This window comes from Myotis daubentonii, chromosome 10, assembly GCF_963259705.1.
Source record: "Myotis daubentonii chromosome 10, mMyoDau2.1, whole genome shotgun sequence".
Taxonomy (NCBI): Eukaryota; Metazoa; Chordata; class Mammalia; order Chiroptera; family Vespertilionidae; genus Myotis; species Myotis daubentonii.
The window spans coordinates 80,397,227-80,418,586 of NC_081849.1; the positions used below are offsets into that span (position 1 = coordinate 80,397,227).

Below are 21,360 nucleotides of genomic sequence, written 5' to 3' on the forward strand. Positions count from 1 at the left end.
AGCCGGAAGCCGCAGGCCGGAAGTGCGTCACGCGCGGCCCTACCGACGCCCCGCCCGCCGGACCCGCCGACCACCCGCGCCGGGTTCCCCCAGGCCAGCCCGGGCGCAGTTCCCGGCCACCCCTGAGCCGCGGGCGCCCGCGGGGCCTCACGCAGGCCTCACCGCTAGCTTAGCGGGTGTTAGCATGTCCTGCTTGGACCAGACCCCGAAGATTTGGGGCGGGTTCCTCCATCCTAAGAGTTGTCTCTGGAAAAGTCTGATGTTAAATCCGACTTCTCAAAATGGCTAGTGTCGACTGTCTGCAAAGCAGGGTTTCCGCAGCTTTGGCGGAGAGACCGTGGGGCACATTGCATAAGGCGCAGAGGCTGTCTGATCACCCTGTGTCTACCTCCAAGTGTGACTGGTTAACCTTCCTGAGCCTCAGTTTACTCCTGAATGGAGCCCGTGATGCCTACCTGACTGCGTGCTGATGAGTCCATGAGCGATGTATGGAAACCGTCCGGTACAGGCCTAGCGAGTGGCAGTCTCCCAAACACATGTTCATGTCCATTTCCTTCCTCTTGGTCCTTCGCAAAAGTTGACAAGTGTGTCCTGAGCACCTACTGTGTGTCCAGCACCGTGTTATCTTTCTGTTTTATGGCTTAAACATGGGAACGCAAAGGCTAGGTGCGGTGCCCCAAGCTGACTCACTCACTCTCCGTTCTCCGCACGAGTTTGAGAGCCGGTGCAGTAAGTTCAGGCTGGTTAGACGAGCGTTTTCACGGCTCCAGGAGTGCGCTTCAGAGGGTGCGAGCAGATGACGTAGGGGGCTCTGGGGAGCGGGTCTCCTTTTCCTGTTTCAGGAGGGTTAGCGGCGGTTCGCTACCACTGTGTTCGTGACCAAGGGCAAGTTCTCCCGCGACCAAGGGCAAGTTCTCCCGCCCAGCCGCGCCCGCAGCAGGATGGGTCCCTCACGCCTCTCCTCCTCTACCTGGCCCTTTGCGGTAGGACGCCTACCCCATCACCCATTCCCTTCAGCGCTCTGCTGAAACGAGAGGAAGTCCTCTTTCTTGTCGTGGGATAAGGACAGCTTGCTCCGGTTTTCTGTAGAAGTCTCTGGTCTTTTTCTGACGAGTGCCTAATGGAACCCTTTTTTTCTAGCTGAAAAAATACCTTGTTAGACTCCCATATATCTAAGGGCAGCCATTTAACACAACTTGGCCAATAAGATGAAAGTTGAAGCTGCTGCTGGGGCTTCTGGGGAGGATGGACATGTGCAGATCGGGCTCATCCTTGCCCTACACCTGTCTCTCTTCCTGGAGGAGTGGAGGTGCAGCAACCACAGTTTAGTCACAAAGCAACAAACAGAGCAGAACAGTTAAAAGACGCTGGATCCTTTATGGCACCATCGTGCCCCCATATAAGCCCCAAACTGTCACCTCTATGGCTTCTTTATTTTTTTGGTCTAATTCCTATTTAAGTCAGGAAATCTCCACAACCACGAAAACCTGCAGATCTTGTCACTTATGCTTGTGACTCAGACTTCAGGACTCCTTTAGAGCAGCGGTTCTCAACCTGTGGGTCGCGACCCCTTTGGGGGTCGCCTAAGACCATCGGAAAACACATATATCATTACATATTGTTTTTGTGATTAATCACTATGCTTTAATTATGTTCAATTTGTAACAATGAAAATACATCCTGCATATCAGATATTTACAACACGATTCATAACAGTAGCAACATTACAGTTATGAAGTAGCAACGAAAATAATTTTATGGCTGGGGGTCACCACAACATGAGGAACTGTATTAAAGGGTCGCAGCATTAGGAAGGTTGAGAACCACTGCTTTAGAGTAATGGGGTCCTCTCATTTGGCACTGTGAAATGTACATTATTAATGAGATTTAAATTAATAAAAATATTAAAAGAGAATGTACACCTCACTATGATAAGCACTATTCTTTTTTGGCTGTTAATTCTCACCAGAGGGTATTTTCCCATTGTTTTTAGATAGAAACATCGATGTGAAGAGACACATCAATTGATTGCCTCCCGCACACAGGTAGGTACGTGTACTTGACTGGGAATTGAACCCAAGACCCTTCGGTGCACGGGCCAATGCTTTAGCCAGGGCTGATGAGCACTCTTTAAAGCAGAACCCATCAAAGGTTCACTAGCATGGACAAAAATACTCTAAAGTGTAATGAACATTCAAGAGATTGAAATACATGGATATAAAAATGATATATATAGGGTCTGAAAAGTGATTTTTTTTTTTTTTTACTTTATAGCCACCTGAATTAAGTACCTAAAAATGCTTTTGATGCTGTTGAACCTGGTCACAATACAAACTGTACGTAAATATCCCATTTTTGTTAAATTATGTATGTATGTAGAACCATGTATGAAAGTGGTCCCCAGAATACTGACAGTGTTTAACTTGGAACCTCCAGTAGGAAAAATAGATAGCATTGAGGGGATGCAATTCAGCAGTCACTCAGAGGCTGCTGTGGGCCTTGGGTGCCTAGTTCAGTCATTGTGTGTGTCACAGATAAGAAAAGGAAGTGCAGCCGAAACCGGTTTGGCTCAGTGGATAGAGCGTCAGCCTGCGGACTGAAAGGTCCCAAGTTCGATTCCGGTCAAGGGCATGTACCTGGGTTGCGGGCATATCCCCAGTGGGAGATGTACAGGAGGCAACTGATCTATGTTTCTAACTCTCTATCTCTCTCCCTTCCTCTCTGTAAAAAATCAATAAAAATATATTTAAAAAAAAAAAAAGAAAAGGAAGTGCAGCCGGACCGGCATGGCTCAGTGGTTGAGCATCGACCCTTGAAACAAGAAGTCAGCATTTGATTCCCTGTCAGGGCACATGCCCAGGTTGAGGGCTCCATCCCCAGTATGGGTCATGCAGGAGGCAGCCAATCAATGATTCTTATCATTGATATTTCTATCTCTCTCCCTCTCCCTTCCTCTCTGAAATCAGTAAAAAAAAAAAAAAAAAAAAAATGTATAAAGACAAAGAAAAGGAAATGTGAAAGAAGGATTGCATAGCTCAGCTTCCATTTGTTACTTAAGGACAGCCTGTAGTGAGAGTGCTTAAGAATAGGATGCTAATAGATAACAAAGAATTTGTGATCGTTAAGACTAAATCTACTTTTAAGACTATTAACTAATTCAGTACACGTCATCTTAGTGGCTAGTTCAAGAATTTGGGTTGATCTGCCATTACAGTAGCTTTCTTTGTTAACAAATAAAAACAGCCGAAACCAGTTTGGCTCAGTGGATAGAGCGTCGGCCTGCGGACTGAAAGGTCCCAGGTTTGATTCCGGTCAAGGGCATGTACCTGGGTTGTGGGCACACCCCCAGTGGGAGATGTGCAGGAGGCAGCTGATCGATGTTTCTCTCTCATCGATGTTTCTAACTCTCTATCTCTCTCCCTTCCTCTCTGTAAAAAAATCAATAAAATATTTTTAAAAAAACACAAAAAAACATAAAAAAACCCCAAAGATTTAAAAAATCATTTGTAAATAATAAAAACTGACTCCAGTATTTGTGAGGTGTTTATTTACTTCCAATTATTGTAATCTTTGGGGTGGGAAGGGCAGCTAGAAAAGCCTATACTGACTCAGTCTGCTATATTCCAATTTCTTTTACTATTTTAAAGAAAATAAAGGCCTTGTTACTGGGGTTTGTTTGTTTGTTTGTTGCTGAAATTTGGAATACCTTTCAGGAAGGTAAAATACTTTATTGATATTGAATAATCTAGTTTTTGGTATTTTGGCTTTTGTTTTTGGTGTGAATTTTTTTTTTTTTTTTTTTTTTAATAAACTCTTGGGAGGAAAGACTTTAGTCAAGTGATGATCTTACAGTTGCAAATTTCAATGATGATGTTGGCCATCTGGCTTCTGATTCCTTCTATTAATACACACAACAAACTTGTCTTTTCCCTTAAAAAAAAAAAAAGATGCTGTGCCACAAAGCATCTAATCAAATATTAATCAAGTTTATTATTTGAAAAACAAATGAAATCCTACAGCTACAGCCTAGGCGAATTAGCTCATTTCAACATTGCACTCTCAAAATCTTAATGGGTCCCAGATGTTTGATTATGAACCATACCATTGAAAATGGAAGAAAGAAATCCACATATGCATCAAAAGGCACGTGAGTGATTTGATGAAACCTCAGAACAATCCTCAAAGGTAGTAAGGACAGTGAAGCTTGGAAATGCTAACTGTCTTGCCCACAGTCACACAGCTAGTAGCTTCCCAATAGAGTCCCGATTCCTCTGTAACGCACACACTTCCCACCACCCTGCCTTCTTATTTAGAGATGCTCATGCGTAAGAAGACATGTTTAGGAGGGAGAGGCTTTCAGGCACAACAACTTCAGGTCCCCTAGCTCAGTTTCCCAAGTACTGCCGGGATCGCTCTTACCACATCTCTGAAGGGCCATCGGCCAATTTTGGATTAAACCCATCCAAGGAGAGGAGATGCCCTCGTTTTCACTACAGCATGACCCGTTGCTCAACAGCTATGGTTCTAAGTGAAGTAGAAACTTCATAATCATTCCTATGATTTCTCATTAAGCCACTTTTCTCCTCTTGACCAACCCAAAATATAACTCTTATTCCACATGCCAGCCCTTCAAATGTATACCTGTTAAATGCCCCTCTCTCTCTCTCTCTCTCTCTCTCTCTCTCTCTCTCTCTCTCTCTCTCTCTCCTTCTCCAAATTAAAGAGCTCCAGATCCTTCAACCATCCTCCAGCACAGTTCCCGGCCGGTTCAGAATACTCACTCACCTGGGCACACACTATTTTCGTATACCTTCATCAATTATGGCAGCCCTAAGGAGCATTTAGACACACTGTGATTTTAGAACAATCTTTATAAGGAGACATCTGTTATTTCTATAAATTTCTGCATCAATAGAAATCTTCATAAGCTGGTTTAGCAATTGGATTTCCTGCTTTTCAGAAACTACATGTCCAGTCAGTACTTAGGCAGGGGTGGGGAATGTCTGGCCCTCGGGCCGCATAAGGCCTGTAAAATCATTGGGTCTGGCCCTGCCAAGGCATTAGGATGAGCTAATTAAACGTTTGACCAAATTTGGCAGGCTGATTTTTAAGTTGATAGATTTGTATGGCCCGCGAATTATGTTACCAATATCCAAATGGCCCTTGGCAGAAAAAGGCTTCCCCACCCCTGACTTAGAGTGACCATTTGGCTAACAGAGAAGTCTGTTATTTCTCTGATGATTCTACCGAGTGACTTATTTATGATAATGCTTGAAAAAAACGTAGCTAAATAGCTATATTGACTTCTCCTTCAGGTGACCAGAGAGACCTGGGGGCGGGGGAAGGCCCAATCCTTTATATTTTTCACCATTTAGAGCATTTTGACCTAAATATATACATTAGTTGTCTATTCCTGCAAAACAAATTACCCCAAAACTGTGGGTCACAACATTGGGAGCAGCTTAGCTGATGGTTCTGGTCCGATGTCTCATGACACTGCAGTCAGGATGGCATTCAGTTATCTGCAGGCCCAGTGGGACTGGAGGATCTACTTCCAAGGTGGCTCTCCATTAGGCTGGCAAGGCAGCTGGTCCTTGGTGCGAAGTCTCAGCACCTCTCCCTGTGGATCTCTCCACAGCACTGCTTGAGTTTCTCACAACATGGTGGCTGGATTCCCCCAGAAAGAGATCCAGTGGACCGAGGCAAAAGCAGAAATGGCATTCCTGACTTAGTCTCGGAAATCATCCGGTCACCTACACGGTGCTCTTGGTCACAAATACCAGCTCCGCGTCGGTGTGGGAGGAGAGAACACATGAGCTTGAACACCAGGAGGTAAGGACCATCCGTGTCGTGCGGAGGCCAGCTGCCATAACGTACCTTCCCAAAGCAGAGCAGGTCAGGATAGATACCCCGTTCCGTCTACAGGCAGCTACCCAAGTCCAAATCCCACTGGTGGTCTTGCAATTGTTTCACAATGCTTGCCTTTCCTCTGGTATTCAGCCTCTCTCTTCCAGATAAATTTCATCAAGTTCCTCCCCCCAAAATAGAACTATCTAGCACTATTGGCTATGTTTCTCAAATGTTTACCTTTGTGCTGAAAGCAAACATAGTTGAGTTTGGGATATTAAATTTGCTACTCTAGGTGCAAATAAATAAGTCACTGATTTGAACATGGGCAACAGCCATTGGCCTAACCAGGGGTTCTTAATCTGGGTTCAGACAGTTACTCTGGACTGCCTATGAGACTGTACGTATGCACACTTGTGCAGTTATCCAGAGGGAGAGTCCATGGCTTTTATCAGCTCCTCAAGGGACCATTCGTAACAACTGCCAAAGCCCCAATAAAATCCAGTCTTCCCTGTAAGGTTTTCCCAGTTAAAGGACATAGATTTATTGAGCTGATTATTACATTATTGCCTAAAGGAGTCCCCAAATAGTTCACTGCCTGCTTTGTGATAATAGGGATAAATTCTTTAAATAGTTCTCCTTTTCAAGTTGTGCTGAAATAAGCTCTGACAGTGGAGGGAAGAGGAGGGACCCCGAGGAGGGAGAGATCCCCGGCCTGAGCATGCAGTGTCCTCTTAGGCCAGTGGTTCTCAACCTTCTGGCCCTTTAAATACAGTTCCTCATGTTGTGACCCAACCATAAAATTATTTTCATTGCTACTTCATAACTGTAATGTTGCTACTTGTTATGAATCGGCATGTAAATATCTGATATGCAGGATGGTCTTAGGCGACCCCTATGAAAGGGTCGTTCGACCGCCAAAGGGGTCGCGACCCACAGGTTGAGAACCGCTGTCTTAGGCAGCTCTCCCAGCCATGGCTGCTGCTGTGGCCCCTTCCGGCCATGCCCAGTGGCCAGCAGTGCGCAGGTCCTTCCATAAACAGCTTCCCCCACAACCCCTCCAGGCGCACCTCAGTGAGGACCATCAGTACAACTCCCTCCATGAACAGCTTTCCTTCACCACCCTCAGGGAACTTCCCTGATGTGAGATGAGTCACAGTCACCAGACCTCTTCCAGGACGGTCTGTCTCAGCCCTCAGGCAATAGCTGGTCCCTCTATCTGATTTTCTTACATTCCTCAGCATTCTCTTTGCTCCTTACCTGCCATCTCCCTATCTTTCCAATTCCCTGTTATGGGTAGGAATCTTTGTACTTAACCTTCCATATTCAGCATATTGTTTCTGCCTCCTAACTGGCCCCTGACTGACACAGAATTGCATCAGTAGTGATCCTAGGAGACAGACACACAGGCACTTGGAGGATTGCTGTGGCCGTGCCCTTTGGCCGCGCTCCTCCCCAGTGGGAAATGAGGCAGTTCATCCAACTCTCATCTGTGGTTGACAGCGATGATGAGCCAGCTGAAGCCAGGGATTGCCCAAGCGGTGGCCGCACTGGACCATCATGGCAGTTAAGGTGTCTATAAGGACAGGGGTAGGAGATCAATTCTTCTGAGAACACCTTAGCCCTCATAGGAAGAAAGTGACGAGCTCGTGTCTTTCAACTCTCAGCTCAAGTCACAGTCAGAGACCAGAATGCTTCCCTGACAGTCCCTGACAGCTATAAGGAACCATTTAGTTCTCTCGGGCACAGCAGTAATATTGTTGAAAATCAAGCACAAATTTTAACTTAAGGGTTGCCGAATTACAGCAATAATTGAATGCATAGACCCATCACATTTTTGTGACAGTTAGGGTATTACACAGGGAAGACTGGGATCCTGATCATTGGAGTGGGGACATCTGCTTGGACCCAGATGACACTGACAATCTGGAAACTACGTCACTCTCAGCCTCCTCTGTCAGTGGATGTAGCCAGCCCTTTGTTGGAAAACTCTGTGATAACCTCACTTGGGGGCAGTTTCTTAAAAGAGGATCTTTATTCTCCTCCCGACCCACCAGCCCTATAACCTGACTTAAATTTCAGCATGCTCAGGGGCAAGTGCACACTGTGTGTGACCCAGGAAGAAATAGCTTACACAGAAAATAATGGTAAACTCTGCTAATATGTCTCAGCAGAAATCAGGGACCTGCGTGGGAATGTACTCTGAATGTGAGATCGAGGAGGGTGACATATGACACTAGATTGGGACAATTAACTGATACGAATACACTTACTAGAGATTCCAGATTTAATGTGTTAGTTCATGAAGCTAAAGGTAACTCAGAATTGATTGACTGACTGACTGACTGATTGATTGGTTGACTAAGTCTGGGACCCATGGCCTACCTGTAATATAACTGCGATACCAGAGTTTTCCTCACACAATGTAGATGAAGGAATCCCGGGGCCAGGCAGATAGGCATGTTAAACCGAACCATGTGTGTTACCTGTACATCCACTCTACCCCGCCAACATTCCATGAGAAGACCCGGAAAATATGTTAGTGAGGGGGGTACCCCGTCCTTATGGAGCTCTGGGGTTGCTCTCAGTGGCAGGCCTGGTATGGCCAAAGGGGATGCTGCCACTGGGATGAACTCCCCAGTTGAAGTGCCAGTTGGGAGACACAGCCGGAAAGGGTGGGGTCTGTTTTATAGGGCGCCGTGTGTGCTTTCAGTCAGAGACCATTACGTGCAGAGAGGCATGTGGGTCGTTAGCCCAACTGCAAAAACACTTCTGTCCACCACTGGCGTTAAGAATAGCTGTGCTGTTCACTATTACACTTTCAAAGAGTAGTAAGATGTAGCTGCCTTCCAGGAGTTTGCAATTTAGTTGGGAAAAAATAAGCATGTAAGTGACTGTAAGAGACAAGGGAGTAAGGGAGGTGCCCCAGGCGTTTCTGCGACCCAGCTCATCTCAGCCAAAAGCAGAGGAGGAAAGTGAGGGGAAGTGTGTCATCTGCCATGTCAAAGTGGGCTGGGCGATGTGCAAAAGGCAAACAGTAATTTACATGATTCTTGCTTTCCTTGGCCTCTTCCAACCTTTCCTTACACTTCCCCCGGAGTTTCTGTTCATCAAAACCGCACCCCTGCCCTTCCCCGGCCCAGCTGGGATGCTCAGTTCAGCCTCCAGCTGCGCCGAGGAGATAAGACAGGCCCCACACTACCAGGCTGACATGTGTGCCTTCTCAAGGCCTGCCTTTCACTGCGCCATTCTTTTTTTTTTTTTTTTAATTGATTTCAGAGAGGAAGGGAGAGAAATGGAGAGATAGAAACATCAATGATGAGAAAGAATCATTGATGGGCTGCCTCCTGCATGCCCCCTACTGGGGATCAAGCCTGCAACCCGGGCATGTGACCCTTCCGTCCTCAGGCCGACGCTCTATCCACTGAGCCAAACCAGCTAGGGCTCACTGCGCCATTCTTAAAGAGCCTCACCCTCACCCACTTTCCACCATCCTGCCAGGTTCACTTCCAGTAACTACAATTTTGTTGTTGTTGTAAACCTTCCCCGAGGATATTTTTTTCCCATTGATTTTTAGAGAGAGTGGGAGGGAGGGAGGAGGGTATATATATAGAGAGAAACATCGATGTGAGAGAGATACAATCGATTGGTTACCCCCCGCACGCGCCCCAACAGGGGCTGGGGATTAAACCTGCACCCCAGGTACATGCCTTTGGCTTGGAATTGAACCCGAAACCTTTGGATGCAAGGGCAACGCTCTAACCATTGTACACACCAGCCAGGGCAACCATTTCTTTATGTTAGTAGTGCCTTCCTTATTAATTGTGTTAAGACTCCGAGGCCAGATCTTGGATCATGAGAATAATGGATTGGTTTGATTGACAAGGAAGAGGGAAGAGGAATGACAGCTAAGTCAAGTACTTTAAATACTGCACACTAGAAACCCATTTCACTCATTCATTCATTCATTCAAAGCATTTTGCACTCCAAAGATTTTATGCTTTTAATGTTTTATTGAAAAATATTTCCAAACTTTATGCCTAACAATTTTTAAATAGTTGCATAAGTGGTCAAGAGAAAAGGCCAAAGTTCTTAAGAAAAATCTTGGCTGACTTCACATTTCTTTCCCCTTCTTAATTTCTTTCTTTGTGTATTACTCCTCATGACTCCCTAGGGTTTGAAACTAGGTTGAGTCTTTGAAATAGCAAGCTGGCTTTGACCAAGAAAACTTGTTAAATTCCAGGCTTTAGGGAGTCATGGGACAGCTTCTTGAGCATAGTCTCTGTAATACTCATTGGTAAAGAATGCAGGATTTTATCTCCCCTAAGGGGATTATGTTTCACAACTTTGACGTTGCCCAGTGCAATATGCTCAGTTCTGTCCCAAGAAGCTGCACCTAAGATCACTCCAGAAGGAAGGCAACGCAACTTAACATTAGCAGGGTGCCTTATTACCAATGTGGGAGGTGCTAGGTGCTTTTATCTAGTGAGCTCTTTGAATCCCTTCAAGATAAACCCTAAGCCCCCACTTTCAAACTCACCCTGCCCCATCCTTAGCTGTTTTCTCAATGCTTCCGAGTGACATCTACTGCATTTACTATGTGGTAATTGTCTTTCTGTAAGTCCGTCTCTCTCACCAGACTATGAGCTCCCCTTAACCCTATTTTCATCACTGCTGCCCAGAACAATTTCTGCTGTATAATAACAATAAATATTATTGACTAGATGATAATACTCATTTTACAGAGAAGGGAAATGAGCTTTAGCGAAGTTAAGTAATATGCCCAAGGTAACAATAATCGATAGAGCTGTTGATACAAAAGCCCACAAAATTGATGGCATTTCTGTTTGTTTCTATTTAACACTGCTTCTAGCTTCCGTTTCTGTAGGATTTTGGTGTTACCATCTATGTCCTCTTTCATGGTGCCATAATAGACAGCGGAGTATCTGGGAGAACTCCCAGATGGAAATCTGGCCACACTGAGGAGCTGTATCCCGGGGTTAGCAAAAACTGTTGGGGAGGGGCATCATTCTTCAGACATCTGCTAGGAATCCCAGGTAGCTAAAAGCAGCATCCCCCAATTAACTTGCTGGTTATCCACCCAGAAGAACAACCACAGGAATCTCAGCATTGTGCCTGATTCTTATCTCTAATACATTTTCTCTGTCATTTAATAACTGGCCATATTGCAGGCATTTTCCTGCTAACTCTTCAGCCAAACTCGGTATTTTAATCTATTATTTATTATTGCACAAATGACTGGAATCTCCTATAATTATTTGCTTACTAGGGGCCTGGTGCACGAAATTCGTGCACTGGGTGTGTGTGTGGGGGGGGGGGGGGAGTGTCCCTCAGCCCAGCCTGCCCCCTCTCACATACTGGGAGCCCTCAGGCATTGACCCCCATCACCCTCCAATCGCAGGATCGGCCTCTGGCATCCGGCCCGGGCAGCGGGGACCTACAGTGGCAGCGGTGGGTGCCACGATCGTGCGGGCTCCACCCCGCCCCTGCAGGATGCCTCTGGCTGAGGCGTCTGGCCCGGGCAGCGGGGACCCGCAGCTGCAGCGGCCCCGCGATCGTGGGCTCCGCTTTAGGCCCAGGCAAGGGACCCCTAGCTCCTGGGACTGCCAGCTTCGACTGTGCCCAGCTCCCATTGCTGGCTCCACCCCTACTTCCTGCTATCACTGGCCAGGGCAGAAAAGGCACCTGATTCTCCGATCATGGCTGGGGGGCAGGGCAAAGGCGGCCACAGGGCCGCCTTTGCCCTGCCCCCCAGCTCTTAGCTCCCCCCTGGGTTTCTGATCACTGTCAGTGGCAGGGGGCTTCTTCCTGCTTTCCCTTTCGCCTCCCTGCATTGTGCCTACATATGCAAATTAACCGCCATCTTGTTGGCAGTTAACTGCCAATCTTAGTTGGCAGTTAATTTGCATATAGCCCTGATTAGCCAATGAAAAGGGTATCGCCGTACGCCAATTACCATTTTTCTCTTTTATTAGTATAGATAGCTTTTTATTTTGTCTATGAAAGTCATTCTTTGGTCAACATAGCCATTTCTTATTCACTCTTGTCCCAAATTGCAGCTTATAGAGTAGCACTTCAGGAAGGGAAAATCATGGGGCTCCGCCCTTATAAACACCTACATTTGTGAGGACGCCAAGGGACCTACGAAAGTAAAGGAGCTTCAGGGAGGAAAAGAAAGCCCAGCATAAGTGGGTGCTTTTTCTCTGTGCAAATGAGAGATGATCTTTGCTCCCCACCATTTTTGTATCTGTGGAAGCTTCTATTTTTAAAAGTTGCTTGTTCGCAAATTCTTCAGACTTTTATGTGAAGAATCTGAGAGTGATATTCAAGTTATGGATCTCCTATTTACTATTACATTATTAAATTTCTTATTAGAAGTGCTTAGTGTCATATTTTCAAGAGGAAATATACACAGTTTGTAACACCGGAAACGGACGAAATGCACCAGGAAGCTCATGATTGCTGTGGTTACCCACTGGCCACTGGGTGGCTCCACTGCTTCGCTCCACTCTCTGTCTCCCATGGAAGTTTCCAGGAACACAGAGGAAGAGCAAGGCTTTATTTACAGAATGCTTAACTGGGAAATGATGCAGCACTTACATTCTAGATATTTTATTCAGAAGCAGTTCTGCTCATGTATGCATTATTTTCTTACGCTCTTTGATAACTGGGCGTTTGACTTGCCAAGAAGAGGGGGAAACTTCTATTTGTCCCTTAATATCGCATAATTTCCTATTCCAATGTTTTCATCAGAAACAAAATTTCTTCCTGTGTGACATCTTGGCTAGCTTCAGAGCTGTCATTTCCAGAGTCCTAAAGTAACTCAAGTGAAAACAACAACAAAACGTTACCATTAGCCCTAGCCAGTTTGCTCAGTGGATAGAGCCTTGGACTGCAGTCCCAAGGGTACTGGGTTCGATACCTCAGTTGCAGGCTCCTCCCAGGCTCTGGTCGGGATGCATGCAGGAGGCAACCTATCAATGTGTTTCTCTAACATCGATATTTCTCTGTCTTTCCCTCTCTCTTCCATTCTCTCTAAAAATCAATGGAAAAATATCCTCAGGTGAGGATTAAAAATAATAATTTTTAAAGTTATCTCTAGACAGGAATAGAATAAATTCTCCTTTTGGGAAGGTGGAAAGCTGTGTTGGTGTTGGCCTCTCCCTGTACAGGTGTCATGTGCTCTGGTAGGGGCTAGTGAATAGAAGAAAGGCAGCGTAACCCACACCACAGATGTGCAATTGGCCTCTGGGTAAGGGATCTTTAAGGCTACTTCTCCCTAAGGTCACAGATCTACACCTTGGGTCTGGCCATTATTTAGAAACTTGCCCTCCATTTATATTTCAGTATGCCATGACACTAGCATTTTGTGCCTTTACGATAAACTTTTTCTCCATCCTGCCTTCTTTTAGTGTAATATTTCTCCCCCAAACCTACCGTTTTCTTCTGTGTTCTTTGTTCCATTTGCAGTCTCTTATCCCCATTTTTTAAAATATATTTTGTATTGATTTTAGAGAGGAGAGGAGAGGGAGAGAGAGGTAGAAACATTGATGATGAGAGAGAATCATTGACTGGCTGCCTCCTGCACACCCCACACTGGGGATCCAGCTGGCGACCCAGGCATATGCCCCAAACAGGAATCAAACTGTGACCTCCTGGTTCATAGGTCAATGCTCAACCAGTGAGCCACGTCAGCTGGGCTCCTAGCCCCATTTTAATTTTTTTCTTTTTTGCCGTCCCTTTTCATTTGCTAGGTTGAATGTATAATTTTTGAATGAGAGTCATTATTTTAAAAATTCTATTTTAGCCCTGAATCATTCCATCAGAAGAAAGGAATTCCAGAAATCTAGCATAAATGGTTCAGAATTTGAGGCGCCCCTGGATGTGAATACAATTCAATACTTGAGCTAGGAATCACTATCATTTAATAAATTAGCTGTGTAACAGATTTACTTATCTTCCTGGGGAAACTAATGAATGGTGGAATCGGATGACAAACATTTGAATTCAAACAGCAGTGAAATTGGAGAGAGATCATATTTTTGATTCTACAAACTATAAATAGAGGAACTAAAATCAGAACTTGCTGTAGATGATAGAACTCTGAGTGAGAAAGTAGAATTTAAATATCACGTTCACCGTCTCAGGAAAAAAATGGTCGTAAGTTAGAGAATACATCATATTAAATATATTGAAGTAGGTAAGGAAGAAGAAGTAATGGGGGATCTTGAGTCGCAGGGTTGGGAATGATTTAATGTCATGGAATTCACAGAGTTCTCTGCAGAAGGCGGGGGAGAGGAGTAAAGAATATAATTGCTGACCAGGGAAAGAGGTTAATCTCAGCTATCATCAGACCAAGAGAAGATAAATCTACAAAAACCCTAAAAGCCCAGGCAGGTCACAGCCATGCTTAAGGTAGGTCAGATCCCTTTTCTGTCTGTCCCATATGTCAATAGTGCTCTCTCTCCTGTCAAAAACAGGGGTATTTCCAGAGTGTGGGATCCAAGTGGCAGCAGCTACCCCCACCGCAAGGCTTCCCTCTCTCCCAAGGCTGCTGGGCTTAGACATGTGTCTTTGAATGAGACTGGGCCCCACGGGACACTAGGTTATATCTAGGTTACATTTGAGTTATATTTGAGTCTCAGAGAGGGCTGAATCTGAAATACTCTTTGTCCATAAATGGACTTGTGTCGATAAAGATTTAGATTAAAAATATACTTAAAGCCCCGGCCAGTGTTGCTCAGTGTGGCCAGCATTGTCCCATGCAACTGGTTCAATTCCCAGTCAGGGCACATACCTAGGTTTCGGATTTGATCTCTGGTGGGGCTCATACTGGAGGAAACCAGTTGCTGTTTCTCTCACATCAATATTTCTCTCTCTCTCTCTCTCTCTCTCTCTCTCTCTCTCTCTCTCTCTCTCTCTCTCTCTCTCTCCTTCTCTTTCTCTCCAAAAATCAATAAAAACATATCTTCCAGTGAGAAGATTTTAAAAATGTATTTAAATATTCCCAAATAATTAATGTATCTGTGCAAATATGCAGGCCCGTCTTGCAGCAACTTGAATCCACTGTTCTTCCTTCCTCTTAATTTTAATAATGAGGTGTTTCCAGAATACAGAAAACTATAAAGAATTCTATAGTGAACTTGCAGGTACCTATCAGCCAATTCAAAGTGTAACATCTTCCTTATTTGCCTGAGCACCTTGCTTTGAATTTTTAAAAAACAATGAAAATATTTCAGGTGCAGATGAAATCCCAGTGCCCTCTCTCCCAAGCCCGGTCCCCATTATCCTTCCCTGTAAGTAACCACCAGCGTGAATCTGGCGTTTATCATTCTGTGTATGTTTTTATAGTTTGACAACAAAGGCATGAATTCCTAAACTATATATATATATATTGTTTAGGAATATATATATATATATATATATATATATATATATATATATATATATTTTAACCTTTTATAAAATAGCAACATACTGCATATAGCCTTCTGCGATTTGCTTTTTATTTACTTAACATTGTATTTTTAAAGTTGTCTGTTTTGTGACATTAAACTTCATCCATTGCATGTGAAAGGCATGTTACTAATCAAATAGCAGGGCTCTGAGTCGGTAGATCTCATGGCCCAGCAATACTCACAATCTCTTTCTCACCTCCCTGCCCCCCCCCCACCCCAGTCTTTCATTTCCCTCATATTTATTCTTACCTCCTCCTACTCAGACCTCCACTCAGATGCTCTCACCCCATCTCCTTCCCCATAACTCTTTCCTCACCATAAGTGTCATCTTTCCTACTTACATTTAGTTGCAGCTGCCCTGATCTGTAGGCTTATTTTTTAAAATATATTTTTATTGATTTCAGAGAGGAAGGGAGAAGGAGAGATAGAAAGATCAATGATGAGAGAGAATCATTGATAGGCTGCCTCCTGCATGCCCCACACTGGGGATAGAGCCCACAACCCGGGCATGTGCCCTGACTGGGAATCTAACCGTGACCTCCGGAATCACAGGTTGATGCTCAACCACTAAGCCATGCTGGCTGGGCTATAGGCATATTTTGCCTTAAACCCTGGGCAGGTGAACAGAGGCAACACTATCCGCCTGTCCAAAAAGATAAGAAGGGTAGATAAGCAGGTGGTGACAGAGCATCCCAGTGAATCTGGGCCGGGCCTGGGACCTGCTGGGCACACCAGCCAGAGGCGGAGGAGAAGGAACATGGAGGGTGCTCCCCGGAGGCACCAAGGGGAAACGAACTCCAGAAAAGAGCAGAAAACCAAGACTGGAATCCCAAGGAGATCATGTGCCAGTGTTACGTCCACGGGGTCGGAGGAAGGACCGAAGTCAGCCTGGCGGGGCCACGTTGACCTTGTGTTTGGCTCTATCAGTGTGTGGCTCATGCAGGTGCCAGCAGCTGAGCCGAGAGCGGCCAACACAGGCAGACAGACAGCAGGAGGGTCGGAGAAAAGGTGGTGGCAGAAGGAGACGCCATGGGAGTGGTTGAGGCGTGGGTTCGTAAGTAGCAAAACTGGCAGAGACTGTTGGGCGGAACCAGGCCCCAGGAATGACAGGAAGGCTGGCACAGGTGAGTGTCAGCTGCTGAGCAGGACGGACCAGGTTGGCCAGAACTAGAGCTGAAGTCGTGTTGGGCTTTGACTCAGGTGGAGGAGTTAGGAGAGAGTAGAAGAGACGCAGTAGCAAGCCAAGGCAGTGAATGGTCAGCGTGAAGCGAGACAGGGCAGGCCAGATGGCTGATGCTGTGGAGCCAACTTTCCGGCTGCAATCCAAGAACCAAAATAAATGTTAAGTCCAGCCTGGTGGGTGTAGCTCAGTGGTGGAGCATCGACTTATGAACCAGGAGGTCAGGGTTCGATCCCTAGTCAGGGCACATGCCAGGGTTGTGGGCTCGATCCCTAGTGTGGGGCGTGCAGGAGGCAGCCGATCAATGAGTCTCTCTCATCATTGGTGTTTCTATCTCTCTCTCCCTCTCCCTTCCTCTCTAAAATCAATAAAAACATTAAAAATCAAAACAAAATGTTAAGTCCATTTAAGTCAAGGCCAATTTTAATCTATGCTTTGCTGGTGATACAGGACCTGTAGCTGTATCAATAATGCCCATGCGAAACCCACTCTGAAGTGGGGCAATTGTCTCTGTTACTATTAGTCTGGCTAGGTTCAACCAAAAGGAAAAGATGAAGGCGGGACCACTCAACACTATATTTTTAAACTGATGCACATTAATCCGGTTTAGGGGATCTTGAGGAAATGTAACTGACAGTGTTGAAATTCACAGAACTTTTCATTGAGACTTCATTTTCCAGGAATAGCATTTCAGTTAGTCACATTTTTATCTTCCACTAAAGTGTACATTTAATTTAGTAGAAATAACTGCCAATTGAATACTAATATAATCTTGTTCTTTAAACACAAAATAAAGAAGATGATTATGCATCAAGACTGAATCAAACATAGGTTAAAGTCTTTGGCTAAGAACAAACAATGGGCAAATCCTTAAGTTAGAATTTGTAATTCCGTTGTGAAGTTAACTAACTTGTTAGTGTAACTAAGAATGTCAGCACATGAAAAAGATAACCCTGAGCCTGGCCGGGTAGCTCAGTGGGTTAGAGCATCATCCTGATATGCCAAGGTTGCAGGATCCACCCCTAGTCAGGGCACATACAAGAATCAATCAATGAATGCATAAATAAGAGGAACAACAAGTCAGTGTTTCTCTCACTCTTTCTCCCTTCCTCTATCTCTTTAAATCCATAAATAAATAATTTTTTAAAAAAGATAACCCTGCCAGGCCAGTGTGGCTTGGCGGTTGAGTGTCAACCTATGAACCAGGAGGTCATGGTTCAATTCCTGGTCAGGGCACAATGCCTAGGTGGTGGGCTTGATCCTCAGTAGGGGGTGTGCAGGAGGCAGCCAATAAATGATTCTCTCTCATCATCGGTGTTTCTATCTCTCCCTTCTATTCTCTGAAATTAATAAAGACATATTTTTTAAAGTGATAACTGGGTCTCAGTTGTAGCTATAGATTGTAAATTTTGTGTCAGATCAAATTTTTGCCAACAGTTAGAATAGAATTGAAAGTGTAAACACACCCAAGTCCATTATGATGTTAGCAAATAACTTCCTTATTATGATATTAGCAAATATTCACTCTTTAAAATGATCCCTGTTATATTCAACAGTTATCACGGGAGCATAATTTTTTAAATGATTTGTCCATGGACATAAGACACTGGGGGGTAGGGGAGGCCAGGGGATTGTCAAGGGCAGGGGGGAAAAAAGGACACATATGTAATACCCTTTGTAATACTTTAAGCAATAAAAAAAATTATCTAATTAAAAAAGTAAAATAATTTTTAAAAGAATGATAAAATAAATAAATAAATGATTTGTCCAAAGTTTCTATTCATCCATCCTAGCAATAGAGCCAAGTGTCTGAGATACAACAGCTGCCCTGGGAATCTTGTCCAACGAGCAAGCTCACTGCTATCCACAGTTATATCTGGGCTTTCCCACCCCCAAGCACACACAGAAGATTGTTGTCATTCTTGGCACCGGGCAGTAGAAGTAGCAAGACATGCGGGCCAGGCGCCAGAGGCGGAATGTCCCTCCACCTGTTTTGTGCTGTAAGACAGACTTCCAGGGGCGAGGCGGTTGGAGGGCTGTGTCCTGGAGCGGCAGCTGAATGCGCCAGCAGGACCCTTGGCAGCAGGGCCTGGGCACTGAGGCTGGGCATTCAGGAGAGCTAAATGCAGAAAAGAAACTTGAGCAAACTGCTTCCTGGTATTCTGAGGACCTGAATGGGAAATGAAAACGTACCAGATTCTCGCTGTTCTTACACAGCCAAGGTCAGGTTTCCAACTCCGATTTATTCTGATATTTCCGCCCAAAAGTGCTTATGGCGATGTACAAAGGCAATAAAAACTCTCTCTCTTTTTTTTCTTTTAGAAAAGTGTTACTGCTGTGTTCCGCTCTTGCTTGCAAAGTTCCCCCATCCCAAAGTAACAGCTTCATACCAGTCCAGCACAGCCATGGCAGAGAGGTTCCTCTAGGAAGACGGGTGACTTATTCTAAATCTCCAAGGGACAGCTCCTTAGGTGGGAGGGCGGAATGTGCCAGCGCGCTTGTTGACCATGTCCCGTGCGATGTCATGTGAACAAAAAGCTGGGGCTAAAGTCTGGCCTCTCCGGCCTGGCACATACAAACCCCGCCACTCAGCGGGCCCCCTGGCCTGGGAGAACTTGCGGCAGGAAGGGCTCCTCCAGACTTGAGCACGCATTACCTGAGGAGGTGGGCAGGCAGCAGGAGGGGCAGCAGGCGCAGGCTGTTGTGAATTTTGTGCTGTGTGCCTATTGCCTTCTGGAACCCGGGATTACAACCTAGAAGCCTAGCAGTTTGGGAGAATTCCTGCAGCAACTTTCAGTTTTTCAGGAAGCGCAAAAGTAATTGTTTACTCAAAATGAAACCTCAAGGATGACTCTTAGTTAGAAAAAAAAAATCTTGACTCTGGCTTCCTCTTAAGAAAATAAATTCGTTATTATGGAACAAATGTGTTTGCCTATAAACAAAGTCTTTCAAAACAGACCTTCTATGGGGACAGTCCTTTTAAAAGGGGTTTTCAGTGGGAAGTAGAATAAAACATACTGTGCTAGAGAAGTGTTTAAGGGGTGTAATTTTCCCAATTATTTTCATTAAAAACTGACAAACAGTGGCTATCCTCCCATTATACTCCGCATCTAATTCATGGAAGTACTGGAGACTTGAAAAGACTGCCCCGGGAGAGGCCCTGGAAAGTTCGAGGCCCCTGCGTCTGCAGGGACTTCCTTGCGGAGTGTCCCAGATCCGAGACCTTGCCTCTTGGCCAGGGCTGCAGGGAATGGTAGCAACCAGTAGAGGCAGACCTTGCTGGGCTGGGAGCTGGGAGCGCTGTCATGGAGCCTGAGCCCCGTCCTGCCAGGAGCCCCGTCCTGGAGCCGGGAGTCCTATCCTGGAGCCGGGAGTCCTATCCTGGAGCCTGAGCCTCATCCTGGAGCCTGAGCCCCGTCCTGCCAGGAGCCCCGTCCTGGAGCCGGGAGTCCTATCCTGGAGCCGGGAGTCCTATCCTGGAGCCTGAGCCCCGTCCTGGAGCCTGAACCCCGTCCTGGAGCTGGGAGTCCTATCCTGGAGCCTGAGCCCCGTCCTGCCAGGAGCCCCGTCCTGGAGCCTGAGCCCCATCCTGGAGCCTGAGCCCCGTCCTGGAGCCTGAGCCCCGTCCTGCCAGGAGCCCTGTCCTGGAGCCGGGAGTCCTATCCTGGAGCCTGAGCCCCGTCCTGGAGTGGCAGATCCTCTAGAGCCCAGGCAGAGCGTGCACCTCACTTCCATGGGGTCGAGAAATGTGGACAACAGCATCTATTACCAATCTCCCTCATTTTGTTGGCAAGAACAAGTGAGCTGTTTCAATGGGCACAGAAGTGCATTTGCTCATTAAACTGGCAGCACTGCTCAGAGACTTATCCTATACCGGTTGTGTGCTCAGTGCTGTGGTGTAAAGGTGAAGGAGACTCATAGGCCCACAGTCAGAACTGTCCAAAACTGACGTAGGTAAACCATTCTGGACAACAGCCCAGATGGGACCCGGGTTCCTCACCCTCCCGCCAGGGGTGTTGCACCCAAACTTTGCAAGGGACCCGTGTCTCCCTTCCATAGGACCCAAGAACCTCGGGTGCTGGACAGCCGCTCTGCCAGGGAAATCCTGTAAGAAGCTAACATCCAGCCCCAGAATGGATGATTCCAAGAAGTCCAAACACATCCCACCAGCCACGTCTTTCTCATCCTCAGGTATCAGCACCGTGACCAGACACGATACACCTGTTTGCCTCTGTGGATACGGTTGGGACCTTTTGTGACTTGGAGTGTAGCCCCAAGTATAGTTGCTGGGATGGCTAAGAACCAAGGAGGCATGAGGGATGGTGCTAGGACTCTGGTTTTAGGACTTGGTGTTAAGCCCCAGTGCTTAGATGGGGGAGGCCCAGAAAGTAGGGAAACGTCACACAAAATCTTCCTGACTCTCAGTCCTAAGCATCACTGCTTCCGATCCCAGGGGACACAGCAGAGCCCAGAGCACAGGAAGAGGCCCTCGCCTGCCTGGCCATGCTGCTCTGACCCCCGCAGCAGTAACAGCCCTGCCGTTGTCCACGTGGCCCCGCAGGAAGCAGGCCTGGCGGAGCCAGAACAGGAGAAAGAAGCAGGCAAATCTGCGAGGTTACAGCAGCGGGTGTGTGACACATCCTGTTGGGGACACCCAGAAGTGTCTAGAGGACACAGAGGTCGAGCGAGCGGAGATCTGTTGTTACCTCTATAATTTGGACATCAAAGGAAAGGGGACCTGATTCACGGAGTCCGGGAGACCTGGACATGCTGTAGCTGAACTGCAATTAATAGGCTAGTGTATAAGTCACCTAGTCCACAGAGTAATGGTGGCTTACAATAAAACAGGAGAGT

The 21,360-nt window shown here is 46.1% G+C and overlaps 1 long non-coding RNA gene across 2 annotated transcripts; it reads left to right on the forward strand.

Annotated features, from left to right (window-relative positions):
* The first annotated feature begins 1,538 nt into the window (after nucleotides 1–1,538).
* On the forward strand, nucleotides 1,539–19,814 carry LOC132211178 (uncharacterized). Of its 2 annotated transcripts, XR_009447428.1 has the most exons (5): nucleotides 1,539–2,045; nucleotides 5,639–5,832; nucleotides 14,141–14,283; nucleotides 18,404–18,728; nucleotides 18,829–19,814. It is a non-coding gene; the product is annotated as an uncharacterized LOC132211178 (long non-coding RNA). The 2 variants fall into 2 exon arrangements; XR_009447429.1 differs by lacking the exon at nucleotides 18,404–18,728.
* Nucleotides 19,815–21,360: the final 1,546 nt, after the last annotated feature.